Source organism: Terrapene carolina, unplaced genomic scaffold (genome assembly GCF_002925995.2).
Source record: "Terrapene carolina triunguis isolate 2854851 unplaced genomic scaffold, T_m_triunguis-2.0 Scaffold130, whole genome shotgun sequence".
Lineage (NCBI taxonomy): Eukaryota > Metazoa > Chordata > Testudines > Emydidae > Terrapene > Terrapene triunguis.
The window spans coordinates 38,868,376-38,891,507 of NW_020664481.1; the positions used below are offsets into that span (position 1 = coordinate 38,868,376).

The 23,132-nt window shown below is 41.6% G+C and overlaps 1 long non-coding RNA gene across 1 annotated transcript in view; it reads right to left on the reverse strand.

Annotated features, from left to right (window-relative positions):
- Positions 1-23,132, reverse strand: part of LOC115271224 — a 47,243-nt gene that overhangs the window by 8,470 nt on the left and 15,641 nt on the right. Inside the window, exon 2 of the long non-coding RNA XR_003899829.1 lies at positions 14,192-14,270. This is a non-coding gene — a long non-coding RNA (uncharacterized LOC115271224). The remainder of the gene's footprint in view (positions 1-14,191; positions 14,271-23,132) is intronic.

The window sequence follows — 23,132 nt, forward strand, 5'->3', positions numbered from 1 at the left end:
TGCTCAAATTTTTTTTTACTGATAGGGGTGCGCGATCAAAAAAGTTTGGAGACCACTGGTCTAGATAATACTTAGTCCTGCCATGAATGCAGGAATGGACTGGACTAGATGACCTCTCAAGGTCCCTTCCAGTTCTATGATTCTATGATTTTAGTTGCAAATGCCCCATAGTTAGAAAATGAACCTGACTACATCTGGGCAAGGAGACAACTTGGTGGCTGGTGAAAGACCTGCTCAACCAGTCTGCCAGACAGCTTTGGATGCCTAGAAGGTGGGAGACTGAATTGGTGATACAAAAGTACCACAGCAGCACTGCTTCCTGGCATAGTAGAGTCAATCTCCCCCTCCTTGCCTATTCACATAGAACATGGCTGCTGTATTGTCTGTAAGTACTAGCAAATTCTGTCCATTGATATGGGGAAGGATAGTATGACAAGCGAGTTGAATGGTTCTCAATTCTTATATTTATGTGGAGAGTTAAAACCTGGGTAGATCCCAACCTAGGGTGGAAGTGTCCATAACTAAGGTCAAAGTAGGTTGAGGAGGAGCAAACGGATTGGATGGGTGTGTCCACCAGTCCAGAGTCTAAGATTTGTGTAGGCACACAAAGCACTGTGTTCAGATGATAAACTAGTAAGTACACCAAGCTCAGCCACCTTTGCAGATTCTTGAGATGAAGCCTGGAATGCCGAACCATGTAAGTACATGAGGCCACATGTCCCAGAAGGCTGAGGCAATTCATTACTGTTGTGGTGGGGTGGGCCTTCAGAACTAAAGACATGGCCGTGATAGTCTGGAAACTGGTTTCTGGGAGGAAGGCCTTGGTTTCCATAGTGTCCAAAGCTTCTCCTACGAACTCTATCCTTTGTAGAGGTGATAGAGTTGATTCTTCCTTGTTGATGAGCCATCCTAGTGTGCCAAAGGTGGACTGGATCACAACCATGCTGGACAGCACTTGGCCCATGGACTGACCTCTCACCAATCAATTGTCCAGGCAGGGACACACTTGAATTCTTGATTTCCTCTGGAACATCACCACCACTGCCAAGCACTTTGTGAACACACATGGGAGCTGTGGACAGTCCACATGGTGGGACTGCAAACTGGTAGTGGGACTGGTTGACTAAAAACCTGAGGAATTTCCAGTGGCTTTGATGTATTGTCACATGGAAATACTCATCCTTTAAGTCAAGGGCAGCGTACTAGTCACCAGGATCAAGGTAAGAGATAACAGAAGCCAGTGTAACTATGTGAAACTTAATTTTCTTTAGGTCTTTATTGACCTGTTGCAAGTCTAGTATAGATCTTTGACCTCATTTTGCTTTTAGGATAAGGATATAGTGCGAATAAAACCCCCTCCCTCTGTGAAGTTGAGGAAACTCCTCTATGGCTCCCAACTAGAGGAGAGAATGAACCTTGAATCATCTGTGCATTGTAATGGCCATGGCTCTATCCACAGCATCCAAAGCAGCTTGAAGCAAAGGCCTGGCTACTAACTTTTCCTTGTCCACCATGGCAAGAAACTCCTGTCTCACCTTCTCTGGCAACTTGTCCATAAATTTTTGCAGCTCAGCTGTCAGTTTCCTGCCAAAGAGACCAAGCTTCTTTGCATCTTTTGATTTTGGGGTAGATGCTTGCTCACCCTGGTGCTCTCTCTCACTAACACCTGAGACAACCAAAGACCCTCAAGGGGGGTGGTTGTAAAAATGTTCAAACCCTTGTGAGGGAACATAATATCGCTGCTCAGTTCTTTTTGCTGTGGGAGGTAGGGAAGATGGAATTTGCCACAGCACTTTGGTGAGCTCCAGAATAGCCTCATTAATAGGGAACAACACTCAAGAAGGTTCCACAGTTGCCAAGATATCAGCCAATCTGTGAGATATCTCTTGAATCACTGACACCTGAATAGCTAAGGCAGACTTATTAGAAGGTCCTGGTAGGCCTTGTAATCATCCAGCAGAGACGTGGAACACCCTGACACTACTGCCTCATCAGATTATGAGAAGGAAGATACCAGGGCTGGGTGAGGTGGAGTTTCCCCCAATTCTTGCGAGAGAGCAGTTTCACCAGAGCAGATTGTTCAATTCCAGTACCGTGCTCAACACTAGGAGCAGCTTTCTGTTGCTCAGCAGGGAGGACCTCAACATCTACTAGAGGAGGTAGAACGGGGAGGGTGTGGAAATGACCTGGAGTCAGGTGGAACCCCCCAAAGTTTTCAAAATGGCCACTGGTATAGTCCCGAAACCCAATTCCTTCCTGACCATGGAACTCTACTTATCGGCCGAGAGGAGCTTCTGCTGGGGATCAGAGGGAAGCAGGTGACTAACGTGATGCAGCCGTGACATGTATGAGGTGACTTTCTACTCGGATGATGAAACAGATTCATCTGACTAAGGAGGGAAACGGTTCCTGTTGGTGCCTGGAGTCCAGAGAAGAGGGCACTGGTAATATCATTGACGGTTTGCCTCTCGAGGGCACCATACACGGAGGTACTAGACCATCCAGTGGTGCCCCCGGTGCTGGATGCTCAACTTCAGTAGATGGCAAATCCTGAGAAGTGATTGTTGGTGCCAGGCAGGATAATTCTTGACCTTCCAGTGAAACCAGTACCAACAGACTCAGCAGGCTGTGTGCTACAGCCTATGCTTCAGATATCGACGGCACTAGGATGGTCTCTTGCAGCTGCTGAGCCAATGAAGACTGCACAGCTGAGCCAGATAATGCTGCCTTAGGAGTCTGTCTCAACGAGACTGGTATCTGCGTCAGAGTCAATGACCCTACCTGAGCCGTTATCTGCACCAGCAAGTGCCTTGGCCTTGAGTGCGCTCTAACCTCATTGCAGCATATTTTCTGGACTGTAGTGTTAGGGACCTCAATCTCACAGATACTGAATCCTTCAACACAGTGTTTTGGAGCCTCTTCCTCAGTACCGGAGAAGGAGACCGGCACTGAGAGTCTGTCAAAATAGGAGTGTTCCTAACCAAAGCAGACATACTCGGGACACATCCCAAATAGGGAGGCTCAGAGTGAGCGCCCAGGGCTGCCTCCATGAGAAAGTATTTCCCTGTCCTTTTTAGTTCTGGTCTTAAAGTCCCTGCAGATTTGGCACCTGTCTCTGACATGAGCCTCTCCTAGGCACTTCAAACACCTGGAGTGTGAATCACTACCCAGCATCGGCTTCTTGCACGCATCACAGGGCTTGAAGCCTCGGAACCGAGGAATGCCCCAGCATCGGGTTCCAGTACCCAAATGGTGGGAGCTGAAGAGTACAAAAAAAGTACCTCAATAAAGGAAACCTACTACGTAGCTATTCGAACACTAAAACTATTAACTACACCGCTACCTCGATATAACGCGACCCAATATAACACGAATTCGGATATAACGCAATAAAGCAGTGCTCCGGGGGGGGCGGGATTGCGCACTCCAGTGGATCAAAGCAAGTTCAATATAACGTGGTTTCACTTATAGCGCGGTAAGATTTTTTGGCTCCCGCGGACAGCGTTATATCGAGATAGAGGTGTATTAATGAGCACACATACTATATGTAAATGTAGAACAAGGGAAACTGGTGGTAGCAAGACAGAATGTTCCAGCAACCGTCACGGACAGTAAAAAGGAACTTGGGGTGGATTTGGGAGCAGCTCTGCCCTTCATACCATCGCACAGCAGCGTGAGGCAGCAGAGGGCATGAGCAGCACCCTGACAGGTGCTGCTGAGGGAAAAATCTCTGACAACAGAGCACTGGGCATGCACCTACATGAAATGAAACGGACGTGTGCAATCGCAAAGAAAAAACAGCATTTATTAGATATTTTTGTTTACATGTGAGTGGTCTTCAAGCGTAGCCACATGTACAGCATAATGGAAATAACCAAGAGATGGTAAAATGTAGCAAAGCTTCAGTCAAATGGAAAAGTCAGTTTCCTGGACAGATGGTAGGGGGGTGCCTAGTGGGGGAGGAGGAATAGGGTTTGTTTTTTGTTTTTGTTTTTTAAACTTTTGGCTATCCCTCCTTTGTGAGAAACAGTAGTAGTCAAGGATCCAAATGAACTAGTATGGACACCCTGAAAATTATTTCTTTTAGATGAAGTTTCAGGCTCCTAGAAAATACGTAGGTTAAGGGAACTTTTTTAAAAAAAAAAGTAATACCATCCATGCCTATTTTATAAAAATAGTAAGAATGAAAAGGAAAAACCTCCAACTACAGAAAAAAGAACGTTTTGGGTTTGAAGAGAAACATCAGTATAACAACTTTTAAACTAAATGGCTTTGATCTTTTGTTGTGTAGCTGGGTTTTGGTTTTCTGTTTTTACAGTATCCTGAGTTAAACATGTATATTAAATCCACAGCTATAGAGCAAGTTTAGCCTCTACAGCAAGGGTAGTCAATAGGTGGACCGCAGGCCAAATCCACTAGACGCTTTTGAATGGACCCTGAAATCTTTTTATTTACTTATCAGTATTGGTTTTTTAAAATAATTTTCTCTGGAGTCTGGACCTTGACTATACCTTGAACAAGAAATCTGGACTTCAATAAAAAACAATCGACTACCCCTGCTCTACTGAGTAGGTATACTCTTCTAATGTGCTGACAAGGACATTAACACCAATATGTACCAGAAGTGAAATGGAATAAATATTAAATTAGCATTCAAAAGGCAAATTTCAACCCCATTTTTCCACTGATGCAATTTCAGTTCTACTTTCAATCCGAACTTCTCCAGTACTCTCAACTTGAGAATTAATAGTGCCAACAGCATTATGATTACAATTTGGATCACAAAGTAATGGAATTTCTGACTGATAAGTAACCTAAATAAATGTAATTCTGCAAAGGTAGTTCAGCACAAAGCTTCACTACAGGGATAGTGATGTGATTCAAAAAATATAAAAAAAGAGGTAAAAAAGCAACAACAAAAATAATTACACGCTACCTTTCATAACTGTTGTTCTTTGAGATATGTTGCTCCTGTCCATTCCATTCTAGGTGCACACCCACGTGCACAGTCGGAGATTTCTGCCTTAGCAGTATCCGTAGGGTTGGCCGTGGCAGCCGGCCCTACGCCCTCTCAGTTCCTTCTTGCTAACTCCGACAGAGAGGTAGGAGGGCGGGTAATGGAATGGACATGAGCAACACATCTTGAAGAACAACAGTTATGAAAGGTAGGTAACTGTTTTTTCTTCTTCGGGTACTTTCCTGTCGATTCCATTCTAGGTGACTCACAAAAAGTATCCCTGCAGGTGGACTAGGAGTTCACGGTCGTGCGGCTTGCAACACTGCTCTATCGAAGCCAGCTTTGTCTTGGGCTTGCTGGGTAAGCACATAATGAGATGTACACATGTGGACAGATGACCAGGTATCGGCCCTGCAGATATCTTGAATAGGCACTTGAGCCAGAAAGGCCACCGATAAGGCTTGCGCCCTAGTCGAGTGAGTGGTTACAAATCGCCGGAGGAGGCACTTTCGCCTGTTCATAGCAAAACCAGATACAGGCAGTGATCCACGATAAAATCCTCTGGGTGGACACCAGATGACCTTTTATCCTGTCTGCTACTGCGACGAACAGCTGCATCAACTTATGAAACAGCTTGGTCCTTTCGATATAAAAGGCTAGTGCTCTCCTGACAACCAGAGAGTGCAATCTATGGTTCTCCTCAGACCCATGAGGCTTTGGGAAGAAAACTGGCAAGAACATGTCCTAGCTCATGTGAAACTGTGAAATAACCTTGGGCAGGAAAGCTGGGTACGGCTGCTGCTGGACTTTGGCCTTGAAAAACACCGTATAGGGCGGCTCTGAGGTAAGCGCTCTAATCTCAGAGACCCTACGAGCAGATGTTATGGCCGTCAGGAATGACACCTTCCAAGAGAGTAGAAGAAGGGAACAGGAAGCCAATGGCTCAAACAGGGCCCCCATGAGCTGTGCCAGCACTAGATTCAGGTCCCAACAAGGGACGGGGTCCCAGACATGGGAACAGACCTCCAGACTTTTCAGGAACTGGACCATGATCGAAGACTGACCTGCTCTGGACTAGAGGGTGAAAGGCTGATATAACAGCCAAGTGGACCTTAATCGATGAAAGGGATAAGAGTCCAACCCCGTCAAACAGGAGGTCCTGGATTGAGGACTGCATCTCCTGGGACAGGCCTGTGGTCTGAAGCCAAGAATTGCGCCTCATGACCACTACTGAAGCGACCACCCTGGGCGCCGAATTAGCTGCATCCCACACCATTTGAAGGGAGCAGTGTGCCACTGTAGTACCCTCCTCAACAAGGACCCCGAATTCTTGGGACGAGTCCTAGAGCAGGGAGTCCTTGAATTTATGGAGGGAGTCCCATAAGTTAAAGTTATGTCTCCTGAAAAGTGCTTGGTTGTTTGCGACCCTGAACTGAAGGTTGGCTGTGGAATAAATTTTCCTTCCAAAAAGGTCCAGCCTCTTGGCCTCTTTATTTTTGGGAGTAGAACTGGATTGCCCGTTTTTCTTGTTGGCCTCAGAAACAACCAACAACCCCCAGGGAGGGTAGGTGTACAAATATTCAAATCCCTTGGCTGGGACGAAATACTTCTTTTCAGCCCTCTTGGAGGTGGGCATGATTCAGGACGGAGTTTGCCAGAGTACTATGGCAATCTTTAGGACCCCATCATGCACCAGGAGCATGACACACGCAGGGGTTGATGTGGAGAGCACATTAAACAAGGTTTCCGATTGCTCCGCCATTTCCTCCACCTGTAGGCCTAAGTTCGTGGCCATCCTTCAGAGCAGGGCTTGGTGCGCGCCTTAAAATCGTTTGGTGGGCTAGCGTGGGAGGGCCCTGCAACTGCCTCATCTGGAGAGGATGAGAATGACTGGACCACCAGGCGAGGGTCCAGGGCTTCATCCCTCATGTGGGAAGGTTTTGTGGTGGGCACTCGCTCCTCCACCCCGGCATTCGATTGCGCTTCTCACACCGTTCCTGTTGTTTCTCTGAAGTGGCGACTGACAATTGGTTCGAAGGAGGCATTGTCATAATCGGCATGCTCCAGGCACTCCAGTAGGGCCACTGCGCCAGCCACTGGCCCTGCTGCCAAGATGGCATCGTGGAGGTGGACACAGACTCAGGTGTCAAGTCACGCCGTTCTACCTTGGTGAGGAGTTGAACTCCCTTTCCGTGCCAGAGGAATCCCCTTCCAATGACCACAGTGAGGCCATCAACGCCTGAGTCTGGCAGCTAACCATCACTGTAGGTGAACGATGTCTTGAATAAGCAGATCAGGGCCAGGAGCAGGGGGATTGGTACCGTGTTGGGGAACATTCCCACAGTCTAGGTGTCAGCGACCCATGTCGTCAAAACAGTTGGCGGGAGGATAACCAGTACCAGCCATACAGTGACAGGTATCTCCCTCTGGGTGAACCTCGTCAACAGGACGGAGACCAGGAGCACGGTTCTGGAGATCTGAAGCCGCGAACCGACGACCTGGATTGACGCAGATATCTGAGGCGCGGTGATTGAGAGCGCGGCCTCAGCTCCGGGGATCAGGGGCGTTCGCTTGCCCTCTGGGAGGTTGTTACGGCTGGCTTTCCCTTGTAGGGAGCCTTTTCTAGGGTCATTGCAAGATGCAGTGATAGCTGCGCTAGGAGATTGGGCTTTGCTCTCTGGACGCCGGGAGGACCTGGGAAGTACTTTGGCAAGTACAGCGGCTCTGCCAAGAGTCTGGGACCCCTACCTCTACCGCTCCCTGGAGTTGGAGGTAGACCCCTCAGGGGGCTAGAAAGCCCAATGGGGAGGCGCCCCCAGGTGGTTCTGGGGCGGGTGGGCAGTCTGAACAGGGTCCTTTACCCAACACCCCATGTTTTTTCTTGCTCGGTGCCAAGTCACACTTCTTCAATTTCTTCTTAGGCACCAGTGAAGGGGAGCGGTGCCAGGTATAACCCAGTGCCGGGGATGCACTGCACAATGAGGTAGAAGTACTGGGAGTCGAGTCTGGCCAGGACAGCTCCAAGGCCGGACGGAGAGCCGCCTCCATGAGGAGGGCCCTCAAACGGATGTCGCGCTCCTTCTGTGTCTTGGGACGAAAGTTCTTACAGGTGCGACACTTTTATTTTACATGTGATTCCCCAAGCACTTCAGGCAGCTGCTATAGGGGTCACTAACAGGCATAGGCCTGTTACAGTCAGCACAGGGCTTAAAACCTGGAGACCAGGGCATGCCCTGCCTGGGGCAAAGTCCCCACAGGGACCTTAACTAAGGGCTGGTCTACACTATGGGGCTAAGTCGACCTAAGTTACGAAACTTCAGCTACGTGAGTCAACGTAGCTTATGTCGACTTATTGCGGCATCTACGCCGCGCTGGGTTGATGGGAGAAAGTCTCCCATTGACTTACCTTATGCTTCTTGTTCCAGTGGAGTGCCAGAGTCGATGGGAGAGCGATCACTAGACCTGCTAAATCGACCCCCAGCGGGTTGATCGCTAGTCAGTGTAGACATACCCTTACTAACTACAATGCTTAACAACTACTTCACTAAGCTAACTACTGTCAACAAAAATATTTACAAAACACTAAAACATGAATCAAAGGAGAAACCACTAACCACTTGCTAGGCAAGGGAAAGAAGCGCTCCGACCAATTGCCACAAGCAGGAAGAAACTGAGAGGGCATAAGGCCGGCGGCACCTAATATACTGACACATGAGCATGGCACACAAGAGGGTGCCACAGCTGACCCTATGGATACCGCTAAGGCAAAAATCACCGACGACTGTACACGCGGGCGTGCACACACCTAGACTGGAATTGACGTGAGCAAGCACTAGAAGAACATATGCAGGCTACACAAGTAAATTCTAAATGACAGATTTTTGAAGATAACTGTCATAAGCATAGTAATAACCAACCTATTGACTGTAAACCTGGTAACCTCTGTAAAAAGTTACAATATAGAGCTATTTATGTCCTTCTCAAATATTAGTTATTTGTATATTAAATATTTACATAAAAGAAGTACATTTTGTTTTACACACCTTTTCTAATTTAACTGTCTTGAAAGCAATTTTACCTTTTGTTAAGATAAACTACTAGTAATTTCCTTGTCCAGTTTTTGGCTGGTGCAAGATACTTTTTAACAAGTACTAATTTTGATTCAAGTAGTAAAATAAGTTGTTCACCTTAAAGTAAAAGACAAATGTAATCAGACCTGTAACTAGTAAGCAAGTTTATTTGTAAATATTTCAAATTTATATCAACAGATATAAAAATGAAGGTCTAGAAACTACAAGTGGGTTTTAGTGAATTTACTATGCTAGCTCTCCAACCAGGACTTCTACTTCACAGAACTTCGCCAGTGATAGAAAATTAAGGGGAAAAGGTTAGTTCAGACAAAACCATAGTATCACTATTGCTAAGATATGGCTAGGTTTTAAATGTTCTTGGGTGATGGAATAGCTTTGTTGGATCTCTAAAGTGACCTTCCCAAAACAAGCCAATATTAACTCCTTTGTGCTAATGATTTTACTTTGGCTATCTGATATTTGTTTTATAATATTGATCAGAGGTAATAGATCAGACACAAGACACTGCCCTGAAAAGCTGCTATCAATAGAAGCTTCAGGATTTTGGTGGGGGAGGATGGAGAAAGACCAGACACTTTGTAGGAGTCTTCTCCATAACTTGAGAATTAATCTAGTCCATTGAAAGCCATTACTAAGTAGTTTGTTCAGCAGTTAGCTTCTGAAATACTGCAGTACTTTCAAGCTATCATACCATGATAGCTTTAGAGGCAGCACTTTACAGATACTTTGTTTAATTTGGCAATATGAGCAAAAGTAAGTACCTAGTGCCCTTATCAAAGCATCTTAAAACAAACCACCGCCTGTTATCTGTGATACAGTGCGTAACATGCATCTAGAAATTGAGTTTCTTCTTTCATATTTATTTTGCTTAAAGTAACTGCTTGTATGAAACAATAGATTACAAAGTAACATCTGGAAGGCATTAGTATTCATGACTAACTTATTACACTTTTTCCATACATAAAAGATCAACTAATCCATTACACTTAAACTGAATAGATAGGTTCCTGATGAAGCACTAGTAATAGTATGTCCTCCATTAATGGCTGAAGGAAGAGGGGAAAAAGAACCCTTATTTTTAAAATGTTTTCAACAAAAAACGTTTTGCCAATAAGAACAGGGTATTTGCTGTGGTAATTGCTCACAACTAAGAATAGCGGAGCTGCCCTAAAAAGAAACACTATTGGCCTAACTCTGCTGATGCTTCAGAAGAAGAAAATTCATAAAGTTTTACTACTACTACAAGCATTCATTTGGCACCCATCACCATGGTATTTAGGTGCTTTCATGTGGCTCCTGCTCTCCTCTAGACTCTCATGGTTTAACTTTACTGCTCTCAAGATGGTAAACAATTGAACAACCTATCACATCAAACCACAAAAATCATCAAAATGTCTAATTCAGTTAATCTAACACTGAAAAGTCATGGAATCCATGGACTCCCTTAACAACAGTCCAAACATAACTGATTTAGCAGGGTTGAACCATAAGTATTCATCCAGTTTTGGCTATAGCATGACAGAACCACCAACTGCAAAGTACTAACTTACAAATTTAATAAAGAAATTAAGTATACCTGACCAGCTTATTCTACTTTTCATTGAACATTTCCACCCCAAAAATCAGACTATTTTCTAACTGAAAAGATGCCAGAGAGCCCCCCCTCCTGTACCAGAGTCACAAAACCACTTCCTTTCAAAACAATTTCCATTTAAACCCAGCCCCACAGGCAGCAAATTGTGGAAACTAGTGAACTCACAATAAGAGACATAGGTGCTGGAACTAGGTGTGTTGGGGATGCTGCAGTACCCTCTGGCTTGAAGTGGTTTCCATCACGTACAGAGTTTTACAGTTTGGGTCAATGGCTCTCAGCACCCCCACTATACAAATTGTTAAAGCACCCATGATAAGAGTCTATCTGATGCTAGATTGTTCTCCATCTTCTCTTCTCAATACTGAATTTCTCCAGTCCAGGAAACAGGAAGGTCCAGGATTGTTTGTCCCTTCTAAGATCAAAATATGACCGAGAGCAAACAACACCAAAGCCTCAACTTTTTCTCTCATTTTGTTAATTATGAAACCCTATATTTGGTGCAAAGGCTTCAGGAAATGAAAGGCAAGAAAAGGAGAGGGTTGTGGGTCAAACAACCAAATTCAAGTACTATTGTAAGCAGTCAGTCCTGTTGCCTTATATAAACATAGAAAAATGTGAGAAAGCAATTACCCTGAGCCTTAGCAGCACTGGAACTAAGGGCTTGTCTTCATGACCATGCAGTGCCAGCCTACAGGGGTAGGAACTGCAGCACACACTGATGTACTGTTGTAACTGCCCTGTGTAGACCTTGCTAGCACAAACTAAAGGGTAACTAGTTCACATTAATGTAATCCTATAACAAACTATGAACCTTTTAGTTTGTGCTAGCAAGGGCAGTTACAGCACAATACTTCAGTGTGTGCTGCAGTTCATACCCCATAGTCTGCGGGGAAATGTAGACAAGCCCTTAGTCTAAGCAAAAAAAGTTCTGCAAAGCTACTTATGATTTCTGACTGCTGCGCTGACTTTACTAAGGGCTGGTTTTTGATAACCATGCTCAAACACGATACTCTACAACTAGTCCCATTTAAGAAAATGGTTTAATGGGACTACTTGTAGAGTGAATTGTTCTTCTACAGGAGTAAGGGTCACAGAAGTTGGTCCTTAGAAGTGTTCCAGCACACTCTGGAGTTGCCTCAATCACTTCATTATATGAAAAGCCTTAGGATAGGATCACTTCCTATGAGGAAAACTGTATTTACTGAACAAAGATGACTTATTTAAGGATATTTAGAAAGTTGTACAGATTACATGCAAACCTGAAGCTGCTCCACAGAAATTTAATTCATCATCATTTTATACTTTGACACAAACTCATATAGATCTGAGAATCTGGGTTAAGATTATATTATGCAGGGAAAGTGACAATGCATAAGATTCTGATACCAAAGTCTCTATGGAATCAATTTAGTGTTATTAATTTGTGGAAAGTGATTATATGGATAGTGAGACAGTGTAGCCTTACTTTGTGATATATATCAAAGCAGAAAGTTCCAATTCTGAACACTGGGAATCATGGTAGAGTATCTGAGGTCAAAGAAAGCACTTTAACAGGTTTACTATTTAGGTCAGTGGCTCTCAAACTTTTTCTTTCACATAGCAAACCTCTGAATGCGACTCCCCCCTTATAAATTAAAAACACTTTTTAATATATTTAAGTGGATTTTTCTAGAAAGCATTGAAATTAATTTTCATAAATATAGATTAAATAGTTGTTTACATTATTTTTATGTGGTTATACACATCTGAGTGAGCACTTCTATTGAAACGGTTGCTAAATCTCTAAGCCATATTTTTAGATAGACTGACTTTAGTTAGTGCATTCCCATGGCATGTTTTATAATAGACGTGACCTTTAGAAGTCAGGCTCTCCTTTAATGAGTTTGGTTTTGTTATACCTTTTAGATCTTATTTCTATTACATAAAAGGATTAATAGACACGACTTTAGTCAGTAATACATTGAAACAATGAACTGAATATAAACTATCTTAATTCAGTTAGCCATTTAAAACTCTTCAGTGAGTGGCTGGAGAGAGATTTTATGTAATATAGATGAACACTACAAGTATGGAAGATAGATGGCACACAGCAAGCCCTGAATATTAAAGTACCTACAAGACTAATAAGAGGAATGCCCTTCTTAGATGTTTGCAACAATAAGAGTAGCAGAGAAGAATCTGTCTCAACATACAAGTGCAACTCAATACCCACATAATTTTTTCCACAAATATATGTTTCTTCTGTGATTTCATTGTAATGCTGCTTAAGATTGTATCTTCCACATTCTCTTTAGACTGCACTGCATCCCAGTGAAAAATTACAAATATGATTTTTCTTTAAACAGTGTTATTTCTGGTGTGTGTATGTACAAATTAAATAGCTATAGCTGCCAAATATTTCCATGTATAAATTATTCACTCTACTTTTGGATATTAAACAAAATTAAGTAACACTAATGTACCAGGAAAAGACTAAGCTCGATCCAGAATTCTCATTCCTTGTAACAGAGTTTATAGTGTCTGCTTACTTTGATATTATCACCTCCCCACTATTTCCCCTCTTTAAAAAAAAAAAAAAAAAAAATCCAGTATCCAGGCCCTCTTGTTTCCAAGAGATATTTCTTATGGTTATCTAAATAAGAGTTCTGTACTCTGAAATAGCATGTATTCTTTTGAGTTCTAAAAATAAAAAGAGGAAAACATCATATCAGGACAATGCTGACCTCGGCACATATGTTGGCCAAAGGCCTCATGACAGTTGTGAAACATGAGCTTTTTCTTGTCAAGCTAATATAGAAATTCATGTCTCCATGCCACAACTCTTGTTTTGACAAGCAGACTTTCAAATGGTTTATAGGCTTACTCTATTTGAATAGCAATAGATTCACCAGTGAACTGTTGGAGCTTTGCCCAGGAAAGCAAGCCATGTTCTATGTAGGAAAGATAGGGACATGGTGATTAGGCCCTTCATCTCTTATGTTGAAAATTATGGAATTAGCAGAAAGATGTAATAGTGAAAAATTAAAACGAATGAGAAGTGTATTTTTACATATTACTTTTGAACATTACATTTACCGGCTTTGGTCCCTGAAGTCAGTAGGAAATTCTGTCATTGTAAGATGTAAGGATGGCTGTATTGATTCATAGTCATTACGATATATGAATAAACCAAAGCAGTCCAGTGCAAATATGAGCTGATTTTGATATAGAAGCAGCAAACACTATAGTTTCCACAGGCACCTCAAACTCATGATATAAAATTACTGCAACTGGCAAGTTCATAAAGAGCGGTAATTGATAGGCTACTCTGTAATTTGGTTAGCTAAGATTTCAAACAATTATTTGAACTAAGTTTTTATGACAGGCCATATTTTAGAATAATCAATACAGTGTTTTATTGCTGTCCTCACATTCAGGACATAATCTGCTAGTTTCATTATGTTAATGAAGTATCTAAAATGGACTTCAACAGCTGATGAAGGTACTATTGGGTGACACAGAAGCCTGAGATTTCAGAGATTAAACCCCTTAAAATAGTAGTATGCATACCTCACAAGCATTCCTCATTTTTCATTACAAAAAAGCTCCTTGCTCCTCCTCAACATAGCGCTGCTCTCCTCATTAAGAACTAGGATATAAAAAGAAAGTGTCACAAGCAGTGTGATTTTAAAAAGCAAGTATTATTTAAACCCACATAAAAGCCACTCCAGTATTATGGAGGACATTGCACATTAATTTATAACATTTAAATCAAATTTTGAGCCCAGATTCTAACTATTTAAGAACACAACAAAAATGAGAAGTGCACAGTCACCAATGTAGTACTATTTTGCAAGACCATAATCCCTCTCCCACAAAAAAACCCAATGCTTTGTGCTCATCTAATCCCTCTCCTTGCTTTCCTGCAGATAACTAAAATATTCTTGCTAGAGATGCTCAAATTCCTACAAACACAATTAATGGTATAACGAACAAAAGAGAATAAAAGATAAGTGTTGTAGAACAAGAGGCTCCCTAAACCTTCTTTGGCAAGACTCTTTTCCAGTGAGCTTCATTCCACGTTTCCCAGAAGTGTAATAGATTAAATCTGTGAGACTTCAATAAGTAGTGCCTTCTATTAATAGCTTCAGTAATACTGTTCCCTATTTTACACCATGGCATTAATTTGTTATCCTGTGCCCGCACAGTATGTGCACGAAGTTGCACCAATGTCAACTTTAAACAATATAAATATGAAGTTACACACACTGAGTTATGAGTGTTGGGGGATTCTTTTACATTTATTTCTATATTTACATAATTGTAATACATATATTGTGTTTTTAGGAATTTAATACATTTTCTTTTTTGGGTGGACTTTGTTTACATGTCCTTTATAATTTTAATTTAACTTACTTTGAGATTAAACACAAGTTAAACATTGTTAATATTAAAAAGATAATGACTGATTTGTTTAGAGACCATTGCAATTTTCAGAGAAGCAGGAAAACAATATTTATTTCACAACAAAACATAGTGAGCTTTATAAAAAACTAAAGTCCCACTTTAGAAAAATAATTCTCATTTTCCATAATTAGCACAGAACCCCGTAAAGAATATGAAGGATTTGAAAGTACAGTACTTATTATAACAGCTGTTTGCTTACAAAAGCATACATGGAATTCAGCTGACATATCTAAGCAGCATGCATAACTTTTCTAGCTTAAGGTGTTAAGCTACTGCATAAAGTACTGGGTATGGAAAGACATACAGCAATCATTAAAATGTCACTTATATAAGTGCTAATGTGTTGGGGTAGGTTTGTTTAAGAGTTAAAAATCAGCATTCTTGAAAGTAGTCTTTTTTGTTTGCCCTCTGAAGAACTCTATAAATATTTACTATTATATTACAAAATATGAAGACAGCTACCTATATTAATTTACAGAAGTAGCAGTTTGCTGTATCTGAAAGTAATAACAGTTTGGCAAAAATCTTACTAACATCACAAATAATGAAAACAGTTAATACATATATGGCAAATGAGTATATAAACAAGGCTTTATCTACAGAAACAGATCTGATAGGATGGTTATACTCTGAAAAGTGATTACCAGTAAGTGGCATTATCTTACCCAACAGATCTGTTCCCTCTGCATATTCACACAGCTAACTTTAGTGACAAAACCAAATTTATACTGTTTTTTTATTCCTGTTAGTCTGTCAAAGTCAACAAGGCCATAAGAGAACATGCTCAATTCCATTCTTTTGGTTGGTTAACATAACTGCTTTTAAATTCCTATTAGTACATTTGTGCAAAATAACAAGATTGCCTAGTTGTAAATGAGGGCCTAACATGGCCTGTTGAAGATTTATACCTGTGGGACAACAGTAGTTATTGGGTTTTGTTTTTGTACTTTTGATCTTTCCAAAGAAAAGCCTTTGATCATTTGGTGTGCTAATTTAAACATCTAGTATGAACAATTCAAACAATTATATGTAATCTTAGCCCCATATCAAAACATATTGGGACAAAAAATTATAGCAAGAAATGTCACAATATCGGTGGAAAGAAAAATTAATTTAAATAAAACTATCGGGGGTCTCCTTAGGAGGAAATCTCTGCAAGGATACTCCCAACAAGGGTAATCTCTTGTCCTGTCGGGGTGGGGAGAAGTTTGCCCACAGAAAATCCATCCCCCACAATAGCCAATCCCAAGAGAATCTGTAGGTAGCCCAAGGGATCAGGAAGGAGGCCCTATGCCCCCACCCATTACCCCAGTGACACCTCCCCCCCGGAGAGGCTTCCTTCCCACACTCTGGCTCAGCTGATCCATTGGCACCATTATAAGGACACCCCTTGCTGTTGCAGCTCCCTGAGACCATGGCAGGGGCTAGACAGAAAAGGCAATACAACCAGAGTTTAAGTTCTGAAGGGCCACAGTGTGAACACTTCCTTCCCCCCCCCCCACCCCACCCACTTCTCCCAGTCCATCCAGCCTCTATCCCTCCCAAAAGTGCAATCTTGGGCCCACAAAGAGAGGGCTTCATCAGACCCTGTTGGTGGAGGGGCACTGATGGTATCATGGAGGCGAACCACAAGCAGATCAAGGAAGGGATGATCTGTCCTCGTGTTGCTTTTAAACCTTCATTTCTGACTCCAGTTGTGTAACTTTAAGTTTTCCCCCAGTAGAAGCCACAAGATACTGCTGCTGCTATGTTACACCTTAAAAGATCAACTTTTAATAAATAGATTTAGTAATCTACCTAACAAGATGGGGTCTGTTGATTAGAGACAAGTGACTGTACCAAAGACTGAATATTCTGAAAGCTTAACATTATTATTTATCAGAGCTTGCTGAAAACTAAGATCTATAAACACATAACTCCAATGTTACTAGGACCTATGCATGCACACCAACAGAAGAGTAGGCCTGTATATCTAATTAGCCAAGTTTTGTGGTAGCTCTGTTAATGAATATTGGAATGTTAACAAGATTATTAATATTTCTTCGTAGCCTCCTTTATCTGATACCAGCTGACATATCAAGTACATTTTAAAAACAATGCTTTGTCAGCATTTAAGGCCAGGTCTACAATAGAAAATATTTGCTGATAGAGCTATTCCAACAAACCCTCCTCGTGTAAGCACAGTTTATACAGGCAAAAACGTGCTTCTGCCGCAACAGCTTATACCATTCCCCCCAAATGAAATAAGCTATATTGGCAAAAGCACTTTTTTGCCAGTAAAACTGTGTCTACCGTAGGGCTTTGCCAGTATAAAAATGTCAGACACACACCACATCCCTGAAGTGACATTACGATACTGGCACAAGTTTCAAGTATACAGATCTGGCCTAAACTGTATTTTTAAATTGTTAAATAAAATTAGATTTTTCAAAAGTAACCTTTTAGCTACAAGGATGATTAGTTTTGCAGTAGCAACCAAAGAGTCCAATCACAACTGCATCCACCATACAAATGCATAGACAGGTTTCTTCTCAGGAAAACTTACAACATGACAAGACAAACACCAACAAATGATGGGAGGAAAGGGGATACAACATACAAGAAGAGTAATCCATTTATTTATTTTTAATTCCCCAACTACCCTTCAGTTTAGCCCTTATTAGTGCCTTTTCCCCCTTCCTCCCTCAGGCTACAGACCTTGAAGCAACCTTGTTCTATTTTTTCCCCCCTAGAGACCAGAGAAGGCTCCATGTCTGAAACATAACCTCTAATCTTATTTTCTATTTCTAGCACACATTTCACGAACCTTCTCACATTTTTTAAAATTAAATATTCTCTTCTGCTGTGGACTCTGGTTCCTACATCAGAATGCACTGAGTATTTTAGAATTTGTGAGCCTACACTCACAACTGAGGAAGATTTTATTTTAATTTTGAATTAAGTTTGAGTTTGAATATTTTATTCTATTTTTAGAATTAATTTGAAAGACTTCACTGCGAAGAGACCTTCCAGTATTATGGTTAGTATTCCACTTCAATAGTAAAGATAGTTTTACTTGTTTGAGTTTTTATCGAAAATACACCATTTAATACACAAACATTTAGAACTGCATATGTTGCATTTTGGTTTTGCAAAACAAAACAATTCCCAAAGTTTTAAATATAGTTAGTGCATATTTGTAGCCATTAATCTTATAGTCTTGTTAGTTGTAGGTTTTTCATTATGCAGTGGAATAATGATTCTCAATGGCAAATACTTATAGCAAGTCTTTATGCAAACCTGTTAAAGATCCTCTTTTTTACTCTTTTTTGTGCACTGATCATCTGCTTTAGTAGCATAGAATTTCTTGCCCTAATTGGATTAGGGTCCTTGGTTGGCCCCTGAATTGTATGTCATCAACAGTAATTCTCTCTTGTACCTAATTTGAGCTGTGAAGGTATTAAAGGAATTTTTAGGGCCAAATCTTGTCTCCTGCTACTCAAACCCAAGTCATCTGGCTTGAGTGCTCCCTGGGGAAGGAATCCTCCCTCCGAAGGTTACAGAAACACCAAAAGAGCTGTTCCCATTATTTATGTAGCTGTCGTGGTGTCTGCTGCAGCCCTGCCCTCCACTCACAACATGGTGGTAGGTTTATATTTGGAGGGTTTACATTGTTGCAGGTTCACCAACCATATGCCAACCCTCTGCCTCACACCCTGCAGTGTGCTGTGAATGAAGACTCATATAGCACACCGCCACAGGGAATTTGTGCAGCTCCCTACTGCTACATTGTGGAGTAGGGACAATGATTTCTCCATTATGCATGAATGCCTACCCACTGTGTCCAAAGTAAGTGACTGGCACAATAATCTCATACGTTGATTGTGCAATACAAGTGACTTCCACTGTACTCATTTTAAATTAAATGGGTTCAGAAACTATGCATTAATTATCTTGATGCACTTCTAGTGTTCCCATCATCCTTGTACCCAGACACTCAAAACTACACCAGTTTACATCTGCACTATTTGTTGTTAGTTAAAATAGTGGTCAGTATAGAAGCTTGCTTACAATCAAATTGTCCCTACTTGCTCACAAGGTTGCTTAACTGGACTTGTTTTAGACATAGCTGAATGAGATGATTTGACCACAGAAGCAAAACCAGGAAAGGGGGATAAGAACATAAGAATGGGCATACTAGGTCAGACCAAAGGTCCATCCAGCCCAGTATCCTGTCTACCGACAGTGGCCAATGCCAGGTGCCCCAGAGGGAGTGAACCTAACAGGTAATGATCAAGTGATCTCTCTCCTGCCATCCATCTCCACCCTCTGACAAACAGAGGCTAGGGACACCATTCCTTACTCATCCTGGCTAATAGCCATAAATGGACTTAACCTCCATGAATTTATCTAGCTCTCTTTTAAACCCTGTTATTGTCCTACCCTTCACAACCTCCTCAGGTAAGGAGTTCCACAGGGATTGTTTGACTCCCAATTCAAATACCAAGACACGAAGAGTTTAGCAAAAAATGTTTAAAGTTTACATAGTATATTTTACAATAATCTATATTCACAGCTCTCATGTCTCAATAAATACCACTGATGTTTGTTCCATGCTCTCTGTCTACAATTTCATGCTTCCATCCCATTTTGGGCATGGCATCCTAGGTCAATATAGCTGTGACTTTTAAAACTGCTATTTCAGCTTTCATTCTCCATCTAAGACAGGAGAAAACTTTAGGATATCAGTTTTTTAGAAAACCAAACAGCTTAAATTTAGAACTTAACTGAAAATCTGGTAGGTAAAATTTATTTTTAGTTCATTGCTTTCTGAACTAAAGATTTGGGACAAAATTTGAGAAGGGTGAAATTTCTTTATAAAAGCAGTAGCTAGAGTGGGAGAACAGCCTCCAGCAGTGAAAGGTAAGGAGACCAAGGCTGGAAGAGTAAATAGAGCAAACAGGCTGAAGAGTTTAGGTGAATATAATTTAAATTGGAGAGGAATGAGTCCATGAGGCATTTTGAATAAAACACAGCAGCATCCCTGAGTTGGATTTAGAAATGGACTGGAAACCAGTAACAATAAAGATGTTAATATTTTGTTTCTGCATTTTTAAATATAGCAATGTCAATCTCAAGCGTTCAAATATTATAAGTCAGTCCCCAATATATCACGAGATTTTAAACATAATATATTTGGAGTTTTTTCTATTTGCCTTCTGGTTTTTGAGTCTTTGGGGTCCACACTTGTAGCTTTTCTTCCCTGCAGCCAGGACAACTAGAAACTTTTTAAAAAAAATAAAAAGCTGAGATTCTCATATAATCAATGCCTGCAAGAGCTGAGGCTTTAAGAAAAAACACCAAATATGTCTAGACTCATGATAAAATTATGATGGTTTTTAATCAAGTTAATAAAATCATTTGCCAAATGAAAAAAAGATTTTAGGGGAGGAAATCTTTAGACTTCTAAAGAGGGGACTATAGTGTTTAAAATGCAAAACAAACAAAACTCCCATTTTCCAGTGGTCCTTCAATAACTGCTCTAAAAAAATGTCTCAAGTTACATCGTGTTGTCGCACCATCCTAGTCTCCAACAAATTGCTCAATTAACAAAAACTAATACAAAATTACTTGTCAAGAGCAGCTCTTAATTATTGAAAAATGGTTTCATATTATTCCAAGTTTTTATATGAAAGTACAGAAATTAGAAGAATAACTTCTGAAGTCCTGCTTGAAACATCCAAACATGTTTTCACTCCAGATCATCCCAGACTTAAATGAACTAAGTTTATATAGTTTCTAAGTTGCGTAACAATTATTTATCTCATTTGTTGTAAAAAATGAGTTCCCAGGTATAATACCACAATTTTCTATATCAATAACTTGCTGTAGCTCTTTAAATTGTATTTGAGTTCTTTTCTACATACACCGTATGGCAGGTTTAAGTGATTTCACAGAAATATTGTGCATCTCTGCATATCCCATATTGGGGAATGTATCTCATACTCCTTTGTTTTAAGTGTTATGATTAATGGAGCCAGACTTTCTTGGCAAGTAAGTAGAGAACAAAATATGGGCTGGAAGATTAAAAGCTGGATTCTGAGGCATGAGATGAACTAAGCCTTCAATAATGTGAGGTGTATGCCTATAATTACACAATAGTTAAAAATAGTTTAAGAGGCTGCTGGTATAACTTAACTGTTACTACATTACACCTGCATGTGAGAAAACCTAGATTCAAAGCTACTCACTCAAAGCAAGAAGAAAAATAATTGGAATAATGATGGTGGAGAAATGCTCTACCTTTATGGGGAAGATATCTATCTACTACTGTACATTGTTTGAAACATTTCCTAGTGACTGACTGGCAATGCATTCCCTGAAGTGTTAGCTGGATACGTTGGTCTTCTATTAGGGTAGTGACATGAGAAAAGGGGGAGACAGAGTGAGCAACCAAAACAATGACCCGTTTAAAATGCTACGTTTTTGCTTCATAGTGCTAAATTCCCAAGGTATACCATGCTGGGATATGTAGGGTTGCCAGGTGTCCGGTTTTCGGCCGGAACACGTGGTCAAAAAGGGACCCTGGCGGCTCCGGTCAGCACTACCAACCGGGCTGTTAAAAGTCTGGTTGGCAGTGCTGTGGGGCTAAGGCAGGCTAGTCTTTACCTGTCCTGGCACTGCACTGCACCCTGGAAGTGGCCAGCAGGTCCAGCTCTAGGCGGCGGGGCCATGGGGCTCCACGTACTGCCCCCATTCTGAGCACCGGCTCCGCACTCCCATTGGCAGGGAACTGCAGCCAATGGAAGCTGGGGGGGGGGGCAGTGCCTGTGGGCAAGAACAGCATGTGGCACCTCCTGGCCCCCCTGCCTAGGAGCCAGACCTGCTGACCGCTTCTGGGATGCAGCACGGTGCCAGAACAAGCAGAGAGCCTGCCTTAGCCCGCTGTGCCGCTGACCGGGAGCCGTCCGAGGTAAGCCCGTGCCCCAACTCCAAGCCTCAATCCCCTCCCCCAGCTCTGAGCCCCCTCTAAACCTGCAGCCCCCTCCTGCACCCCAAACCCCTCATTTCTGGCCCCACCCCAGAGCCTGCACCACCAGTTAGAGCCCTCACCCCCTCCCACACCCAATCCCCTGCCTCAGCCCAGTGAAAGTGAGTGAAGGTAGGGGAGAGCAAGCCACCGAGGGAGGGGGAATGTAGTGAACACGCCTTGGGGAAGGGAAGGGAAGGGCCTCGGTGGGGCTAGAGTGGTCAGTTTTGTGTGATTAAAAAGTTGGCAACCTTAGGGATAGGGTGGGACACAACACTTTGTGTCTTAGTTTTGGCTAAAGATAAAGAATTGAAACAAAGCATTCTCTTAAATCAAAGTAGTGCTTGCAAATATTGATGTACAACAATGTTCATACAATTCTGAAATATCAAGCAATGGGAAGAATATTCTTGCTCTGCTTTCAATTCAAGAGCACAGTTAATAAACACACCAAAAAGGATGGCTTTTTGAAAATTTTCAACAAAGGAGTGGTCAATTTTAGAACTTAGATACTTGGAATTTTGTAAATATGATCTGGATAATTAGATTTTGAAGGTGACATTTGCAAGCAAAATAGATGTTATCACTTTAATATACAACATCCTCAAAAAGATTTTTAAAAAATAAAAGTGCATCTCCCAGTAGTGATAAATGGCTCATTCCATTCCCCAAGACATCCTAGCCAATGTAATGCCTCAGTGTCCAGTCAGCTAACAATAGTTTCAACAATCTCAAATGCTTTATTGAAAGTTTTTGTTTGTTTGTTTTAAAGGAAGCAGTCAGAATTTTTAAATGTGAAATTAGGCCTTTCAATCTCTTCCTGCCCCAACGCTCCTGAGCATCTGCCACTTTCAATCCCTTTCAATATCAGTAGAAACTTGGCACAGTTGCTACCATACTACAGCCGAATTGAAGTTAATGAAAATTTCTTCATTGCCCCAGTATGACTCTGTAACCTGCTCCATAGGTTCTCTTCTCCCACCCTTATGGAAGCGCAGCATGCTTACTCCAGGAAGTAAGAAACCACAAATGAAG